This window comes from Myotis davidii, unplaced genomic scaffold (genome assembly GCF_000327345.1).
Source record: "Myotis davidii unplaced genomic scaffold, ASM32734v1 scaffold187, whole genome shotgun sequence".
In the NCBI taxonomy this organism is placed as follows: domain Eukaryota; kingdom Metazoa; phylum Chordata; class Mammalia; order Chiroptera; family Vespertilionidae; genus Myotis; species Myotis davidii.
The window spans coordinates 6,793,510-6,803,071 of record NW_006383018.1 but is presented as its reverse complement, the minus strand read 5'-3'; the positions used below and the strand labels follow the sequence as shown (position 1 = coordinate 6,803,071).

The window sequence follows — 9,562 nt, the reverse complement described above, 5'->3', positions numbered from 1 at the left end:
GCCTGTCCTCTCTTTCCTCACTGGTCCTGATTGCCAGCCCAGTTATACATGAAGTGAATCTCTACCTGGATATTCCATTCTGTTCTGTTGGTTTCCCCAAAGTAACACTATTACTTTACCTTCTTTATCATTGCTTTAGAATAAATTGATATCTTATTCTACTAGAACTTCAGGAGTATCTTGACTTTTCCTAGTTTTTATCCTTCCAAATATATTTTAAAATCAACTTTTCAACTAAAACACTGTTTGCTATATCAATATCAGACAAAAATTATTATAAGAAAATCTCTTTGATTCCTTGTAAAATTTGAATTCTTATGACAAATTTTATTACTCCTGTATTCTTGATGACATCGGTACACTGCTAGAGATACAAATTTACAGGGGAGAGAGTCTCATTGCCCCAGTTAAGGTCAAATGGCCGCTTCAGCCATGGTGGTAGTCATGGGAGGGCATGGCCCCATGACTGACCTTTCCCAGAAACTCCTAAAGTAGAGAAGCAGTAAATGTCCAAAGGACAAAGTGCTAGGAAAACAAAATACATCAATTGTTTGTTCCAGTGCACTGGTCTGATCCTAACCTTGCCTCAAGTATTTTGGAATGAACACTTATGCCATAAAGCTTTTGTAAAACCCTAAAAGTAAAACATACTTGGGTTTGTCAAAATTATAGATCTTTCAGTTACATAGGTAAATTTTGCTACATGTTTTAAATATATAATTTTACAGGTATAGAAAATGAAGTTCTTTAGGAGTATAAAGGGTTTCCTTTGCATTACATCACACAAATGAATATAGGACCATATATGTAGGCCTTTCTTCTGGAAGTGTTCCTTTGCATGCTTTAATAATTAGAGTGTTCTTTAACCAGCTTTTTTATATAGGAAGTGTATTTTGGATCCTCATCCATATATAGCACTTACGCACAGCACATTTCAGAGAGCAGCCTGACTTACACCTACCTGCCTTATCTGATGTTTGCATCTGTAAGGCCCCTGAGCTGTCACAATGACAATGTTATTTAAACTTAATTCACAGGCCCCCAGAAAAGAAACTTTCTCCCATACTGCTCAGGAAAAACTTCATGCCAAGACACTGGAAATAAAGTTGCTGCCAAGGTGGGATTGTGACCCACAACATATTGTGTTCCCCAAAGTTACCAAGGGTTGAAACCATTACCAATGTGAATTCCTCATTTGCTTGGCCAAGGTTTGGGGATGACTGAAGGAAATTCTTCATTTCTAGGTCTCTCTCTCACTCTCACTTCCCTTCCCCTTGCACCTCCAGTGATGATGGTGTTACTGATTACAGTTCTTTACTCTCTCCAGGATCTCCTACTCCCTTGGCCCCCCAATGCCCAGGCTATATGACCTCCTTTGACCAGCTGGATGCTTACACCTGTCATGGACACTTAGGCTTGAAGTATGTTGGTGCAGTGGAGTTTGCTCTCTCTTGGGCCTCTGTCTTTGCCATGAGAAAAGTTGATTGAGGAAAATGGGGAGCAGAGCATCCTGGCTGCATCAGGAAGAGAAGCCCAGGTGATCTCAGCCAGTCAGGGGCATATGACTTCCCTCCTGATTTGCATATGTGTGAGAAAGCCTAGAGAAGAGCAGGGCTGATCCACAGATGTGCGACAAGTACGTGCTTATTGTTGTATGCCACTGAGATTTTGTGATTGTTTATTATCTGGTACTAGAGGCCCGGTACACAGATTTGTGCACTGGTGGGGTCCCTCAGCCTGGCCTGCGCCCTCTCGCAATCCCCTCTCGCAATCTGGGACCCCTCAGGGGATGTAGCAGTGCCGAAGTGGCCGGCAGCCAGGGAGGAGCCCGAGCTGGGCCACCATCGTGCCACTCCTGCTCATCCTGGTCCTGCTGCGCCTGTTACCGCTGCCACTTGGTAGTGCTGCCGCAGAGGCGGGAGAGGCTCCCACTACCACAGCTGTGCTTGCCAGCCATGAGCCTAGTGTTTGGCGCCTGACAGTCAGCTGAGCAGCACACCCCTGTGGGAGCGCACTGACCACCAGGGGGCAGTTCCTGCATTGAGCATCTGCCTGCTGGTGGTCAGTGTGCGTCACAGTGACTGGTCCACCAGTCATTGGGTCATTGAGTCGCTTAGGCTTTTATATGTATAGATTATTGCAGTGGTGGCTAATGAATTCACTCCCAATTCCCCACTTCTCTCTCTCCCTCTTTCTCTTCCTCTCACTGTCTTTCCCTGTATGTCTCATCTTTGATCCTGGTCCCTTTGGTATACCAGTTGTCCACTAGGTAGTAACATAAATCTCAGGTGATCTACATTTGAAGTTTATCACAACAAAGAAAAGGAGTCCATATAAAAGGATTTGAGTAGGCGAATCTTATTAGCAATGCCTCTTCTCTAGCAGGCATTTCTGAAATATTTTAATTATTCACTTGTATATGTCACTATCATTGTAATTTTTTTAAAAATATATTTTATTGATTTTTTACAGAGAGGAAGGGAGAGAGATAGAGAGTCAGAAACATCGATGAGCGAGAAACATCGATCAGCTGCCTCCTGCACATCCCCCACTGGGGATGTGCCCGCAACCCAGGTACATGCCCTTGACCGGAATCGAACCTGGAACACTTCAGTCCACAGGCCGACGCTCCATCCACTGAGCCAAACCGGTTTTGGCTATCATTGTAATTTTTACTACAACACCACATTTGACAAATCAAGGCATATAAAAAATGTTATTGAGGGTAACTCTGACTTGTAAGCCATTTATCATCCCACACATTATGGGATTTTCCAGGAGATAATCAATAATGTGAGGAATCTCAAAAAACCTAAACCCCTATATGGAATATATAACATCTTTTCTTCCCCTTGGTCTCTTGTTTATTCTTTTCTTTCTTACTCACTTTCTCCCCAGCCTCCAGCCTGTCTACTAAGGAACAGTTTGTCAGGCATAGAGTTACCATTCCTTTTTCTCCTTTACCATGTAAATGTCAGCTGAAAATATTCCAAATTCCAGATACAATATAATCATAATACTACCACTGTGCTTCTGGATTAATTAATCATAATGAACGAAATTTTTCTTGATTTTTGTATTCCAAGCCTGGAAGCATAATTCAATTTCATCTTTGACTTCTGTAGCCTGAAGCAACCACTTAAAACTCAGCTGTCATAAAGCTTTTGGAGAGAGATAAAAAAAAAACATTAAATAAAAAAAGATCTAACTTGCACAAAGGCATAAGAGGAAGTAGAAAAATATATCAAAAAAAGAGCATGTATATATGTATAAAAGAAGGGCACAATAAAATATTGTTTGTTTCCAAATATGAAAATAAAATGTGATAACACTGCCTTAAAGCAATTTTTTACCTCCCAAAGCATCTGGAAATAGCATTAGTCATAGACAAAACACACATTGAAACACTGAATGGGGACATTGAAAGCTTCAGTGAAAACTAAACTAATTTGAAATCTATCAGAACTTGTTTTCACCTTTAGAACTAGTAAGTCATTATGAAAACTTCTAAGTTATTCCTCTTGAAACCATATAACTATATCATGAACTTTTTGTTCTGCTTGTTTGTTTCTAATATAAGCCCTTTCCTCCTGGAGGCCCTCTATGTATAAAGTCAAATTGCTTGCGGTTTAACTTATAATATGTAATACTTATTGTTTTCATTCATTGTCAAAATAAAGATAACCATAAAGAAAAATATAAGAATCTTCTGTAATCCCAGCAGCTAGAGATATCAGCTAATGTTTGGTGTATATAATTTCACTAGAGGCCTGGTGCATGGATTCATGCATCGGTGGGGTCCCTCAGCTCAGCCTGCAACCTCTCGCAATCCGGGACGCCTGGGGAGAAGATGGCCTGTGGGAATCGGGCCAAAACCGGCAGTCAGACATCCCCCAAGGGATGTAGCAGTGCCAAAGTGTCAGGTGGCCAGGGAGGAGCCTGAGCTGTGGCGGACTCCGCACCACTCCCACTCATCTGGGCCCAGCTGCGCCTACTCCCACCACAGCTCTCTTGCCAGCCATGAGCCTGGCTTCTGGCTAAGCAGCACTCCCCCTGTAGGAGTGCACTGACCACCAGGGGCAGCTCCTGCATTAAGCGTCTGCCCCCTGGTGGTCAGTGCACATCATAGTGACCAGTCATTCTGGTCATTTTGGTTGTTCGGTCGTAATGGTTGTTTAGGCTTTTATATATAGAATTTGTTCCCTGAGTTGTGTGTGTGTGCATGTGACAAAATTGGATCATATAACACATACACATTATATTTATGTTAAAGAAGATATCAGGAGAATCCTTCTTTGTCATAATCAACTTTCTCCAATTAATGGCTACATATTTCAAAGGACTGAAAACTGAAATATGCTGAGAAAGAAATAGATACTATTGATGGACATCTAGCAGAGAAGAGGGTACTGAAATGGCCTCGAGATTAGTTCAGTTTGTGCTTGCACTTTGAGAATACACCTTAGATCTCTAATATTCTTTGAATGACAGCTATGAAATCTTTTGTGTGTGTGCATGTACGTGTGTGTGTGTGTGTGTGTGTGTGTGTGTGTGTTAGAACCATTTTAATATAATTATACATATCTGCCAAGTCCAGGAAGAAAAAGTTTATGCATATATAACTTTTCCAGTTAACATTGATCTCAGTTTATAAGTTCATCAGGGTCAGAGCAATTGACCAATGTCTCTTTACTGCTAGGCTTACCAACAGTAAATTACAGATGAATTAGTGTCCTTTCATTTATCTTCTCTCACTCTTCTTATCCAAACATTTTGTAAAATTTCAGTACAGCTCCCCTCCAGCCAAAGGTAATCTTTTTAGATAAGTATTCAGTTGCTTTGAATTTTGCTTATAATTATAACCTATTTAGTCACAGAAGAACCCCTGCAGAGGTGGAGTTCAAGGTTGCATACAATAACAGGAGATCACAGTTTTGAAGCCTAGCACAGATTAAAAACCACAGATGTACCATTTATATAAGACACACACTGATTGTCTTTTAAACTACATATTGCTCCTTATGAACATTATTTTTTAAATAAAGTAGTGCATCTAGGACAATCAGTCGCACAATTCACACAGCCCTGAAAAGGTTTTCGGTGCCAACTAACAGTTGGTCATGAAACGTGAGTGAGCTTGAGACACGGTCCATTCCTAAGATTCAACCAAGGATTGGCTAAACCACTGGAACACTTCTGCTTAAGAAGGCTATGTCCTTCCCTCCTTTACTTCACAATTTAGTTTTGCTTATTTTGGTGGTGTTTGGCTGCACAAGGCTAAAATGCTTTTGATCACTTTGAGAACCAAGAAAACCAATGATCGAAAACTATGACAGGATCTTAGATTGGTTTGTCCACTTTAGGTTCTTGATTTTTTACAGAGAGGAAGGGAGAGAGATAGAGAGTTAGAAACATCAATGAGAGAGAAACATCGATCAGCTGCCTCCTGCACACCTCCTACTGGGGATGTGCCCGCAACCCAGGTACATGCCCTTGACCGGAATCGAACCTGGGACCTTTCAGTCCACAGGCTGACACTCTATCCACTGAGCCAAACCGGTTTCGGCAGGACCTTCTTATTTCCTTCTATGCCTCCTGGAACAGTGATCAGAAGATGAGTCTGAGTATCATTTCATCTAACTCTTTTAACTAATACCTGGCTAAAACTGGAATATCCAGCCAGTATATTTAAAAATCACCCACAAAAAGAGGTTCTACAGGTCTTCACAAAACCTGGCATTTCCACAAGGATGTCTGATCTTTATAATCCAAGCAGTCAGCATTGAAGTTAAGCTTCTAAGAGGCAGTTTGGTCCTTATAATCCAAGAAATCAGTGGTTAAGTTAAAACCTAAGCTTGAAGAACTATATCCCTGGGTGAAAAGAGAAGCTGGGAACTGATTGAGATGGCTGGCAATTGCATTGGTACCCATAAGGCTGAGTGTGGCCACTGGTCTCGGAAGCTGGTGATACACAGGGGTCAAATAAGATCCATAGTCCATGCCCCCAAAGTAGGAAGTTGAACCAGCATATCCTTGACTATAACCTGAAACCTGAATATACTAGTAGGTCATGGGATAGGACCTCTGCATGCAGGAAGAGGAGGTGGACAAGGGATCTGACAGTGGGGAGATAAAGGCTGGGCTCCAGATAGACACAGGAGCACTGCTGCTGGAAATGGCTGGCACTGCAGTGCTAGAGGGGGGAGTGAATTGGCCACTTGTTCCACTCTATGAACTCACTTCCTGAGCTGAAGATATCTTTTTTTTTGCACCTCACTTTGTTTTGACCTCCATTCTGTTGTTGTTGCTGCTGATGGTGGCACTTAGCTCTTTTTTAAAAATTTATTTTCCTTTTATTGGTTAAGATATTACAAATGTGACCTTATCCCCCCAATCCTGCCCTCACTCTCATACCCCTTGTTGTCCACATCCATTGCTTATGCTTATATGCATGCATATAAGTCCTTTGGTTGATCTCTCCCCCTCGCCCCCACCCTCCCCTACCTTCCCTCTGAGTTTCGAGCATCTGATCTATGCTTCTCTGTCTCTACATCTGTTTTTGTTCATTGGTTTATGTTGTTCATTATAATCCACAAATGAGTGAGAGCATGTGATATTTATCTTCCTCTGACTGACTTATTTCACTTAACGTAATGCTCTCCAGCTCCACCCATGTTGTTGCAAATGGTAGGAGTTCCTTCCTTTTTACAGCAGCATAGTATTCCATTGTGTAGATGTACCACAGTTTTTTAATCCACTCATCTGCTGATGGGCACTTAGGCTGATTCCAAATCTTAGCTATTATAAATTGTGCTGCTATGAACATAGGGATGCATATATCCTTTCTGATTGGTGTTTCTGGTTTCTTGGGATATATTCCAAGAAGTGGGACCACTGGGTCAAATGGAAGTTCCATTTTTAGTTTTTTGAGGAAACTTCATATTGTTCTCCACAGTGGCTGCACCAGTCTGCATTCCCACCAGCAGTGAACAGGGGTTTTTTTCCTCTGCATCCTCGCCAGCATTTGTCATTTGTAGATTTGTTGATGGTAGACATTCTGACAGGGGTGAGATGGTACCTCATTGTCATTTTGATTTGCATCTCTTAGATGATTAGTGACTTTGAGCATGTTTTCATATGTCTCTCAGCCTTATGTATGTCTTCTTTCAAAAAGTGCATATTTAGGTCCATTCCCCATTTTTTGATTGGGTTGTTTATCTTACTTTTGTTAAGTTGTATGAGTTCCCTGTAAATGTTGGAGATTAAACCTTTATCAGAGGTATCATTGGCAAATATGTTCTCCCATGCAGTGGGTTTTCTTGTTGTTTTGTTGATGGTTTATTTTGCTGTGCAGAAGCTTTTTAGTTTGATATAGTCCCATTTGTTTATTTTCCCTTTAGTTTCCATTGCCCTAGGAGCTGTGTCAGTGAAGAAATTCCTTTGGCATATATCTGAGATTTTGCTACCTGTGGATTCCTCTAATATTTTTATGGTTTCCTGTCTTACATTTAAGTCCTTTATCCATTTTGAGTTTATTTTTGTGTATGATGTAAGTTGGTGGTCTAGTTTCATTTTTTTGCATGTGTCTGACCAAATGTCCCAGCACCATTTATTGAAGACACTGTCTTGACTCCATTGTATGTTCTTGCCTCCTTTGTCAAGTATTAATTGAGCATAGTGATTTGGGTCAATTTCTGGGTTCTCTATTCTATTCCATTGGTCTATATGTTCGTTCTTATGCCAGTACCAGGCAGTTTTGAGAACAGTGGCTTTGTAATACAGCTTGATATTTGGTATTGAGATCCCTCCTATTTTGTTCTTCTTTCTCAGATTTGCAGCAGCTATTCGGGTTTTTATTTTTTTATTTTGGAGAGTTCTTTCTAGACTATGAAATATGCCATTGGTATTTTAATGGGGAGTGCATTGAATCTATAGATTGCTTTGGGTAGTATGGACATTTTGATGATGTTGATTCTACCAATACATGAACACGGTGTGTTCTTCCACCTGTTTATGTCTTCCTCTATCTCTTTTTCCAATGTCCTGTAGTTTTCTGGGTAAAGGTCTTTTACCTCCTTAGTTAAGTTTATTCCTACGTATTTTAATTTTTTGGGTGCAATGGTAAATGGGATTGTTTTTTTAAAATTTCTCTTTCTGTAAGTTCACTATTGGCGCATAAAAATGCCATAGATTTCTTGGCGTTAATTTTGTATTCTGCTACATTGCCAAATTCATTTATTACATCTAATAATTTTTTGATGAAGTCTTTAGGGTTTTCTAAGTACAGTATAATGTCATCTGTGTATAATGACAATTTTACTTCTTCTTTTCCAATTTGGATGCCTTTTATTTCTTCTTCTTGTCTGATTGCTTTGGCTAGCACTTCCAGTACTATGTCGAACAGGAGTGATGAAAGTGGGCATCCCTCCCTTGTTCCTGTTCATAAGAGAAATGGCTTTAGTTTTTGCCCATTGAGTATGATGTTGGCTGTAGGTTTGTCATATAAGGCTTTTATTATGTTGAGGTATGATCCCTCTATATCCACTTTGCTGAGCGTTTTTATCAGAAAAGGGTATTGGACTTTGTCAAATGCCTTTTCTGCATCAATTGATATGTTTATGTGATTTTTGCCTCTCAAGTTGTTTATGCGATGTATCACGTTTACTGATATGTGGATAATGTACCAGCCTTGCATTCCTGGAATAAATTCCACTTGGTCATGGTGTATGATCTTTCTAATGTAATTCTGGATCTGCTTTGCTAGAATTTTGTTGAGGATTTTAGCATCTATGTTCATCAGGAATATTGGCCTGTAGTTCTCTTTCTTTGTGGTGTCTTTATCTGGTTTTGGGATAAGGGTAATGCTGGCTTCATAGAAAGAGCTTGGAAGTGTGCTTTCCTCTTGAATTTTTTGGAATAGTCTGAGAAGGATTGGCTTTAGTTCTTTTTTGAATGTTCGGTAAAACTCCCCTGTGAATCATCTGGTCCAGGGCCTTTGTTTGCTGGAAGCTTTTTGATTACTGTTTCAATTTCATCAGTAGTTATTGGCCTATTCAGGTTTTTTGACTCTTCCTGATTGAGTTTTGGAAGCTTGAATTTTTCTGGGAATGTGTCCATTTCATCAAGGTTGTCCAGTTTGTTGGAGTAGAGTTGTTCATAGTATTTTTTGACAATCCTTTGTATATCAGTAATTTCTGTGGGGTCGGTTGTTACTTCACCTCTTTCATTTTTGATTTTGTTTATTTGATGAGCCTGGCTATTTGAGTTCTTGGTGAGCTTGGCTAGAGGTTCATCAGTCTTTTTAGCCTTTCAAAGAACCAGCTCTTGGTTTTATTGATCTTTTGTGTTGTTTTTTTGGTCTCTATATCGTTTATTTCTGCTCTGATCTTTTCTATTTTCTTCTTTCTGCTTACTGTGGGCTTTTCTTGTTGCTCTCTTTCTAATTCTTTAAGTTGCAGGGTTAGATAGCTTATTACAATTTTTTTGCTGTTGTTGTTGTTTTTTGTTTTTGTTTTTTGAGGTAAGCCTGTAGAGCTGTGAAAAATATTATTTCTGATATATC

General features: G+C 40.0%; 1 pseudogene; it reads right to left on the bottom strand.

Annotated features, from left to right (window-relative positions):
* Positions 1 to 5,724: 5,724 nt before the first annotated feature.
* The window catches only part of LOC102752652, a 13,396-nt pseudogene continuing 9,558 nt past the window's right edge, over positions 5,725 to 9,562 (bottom strand).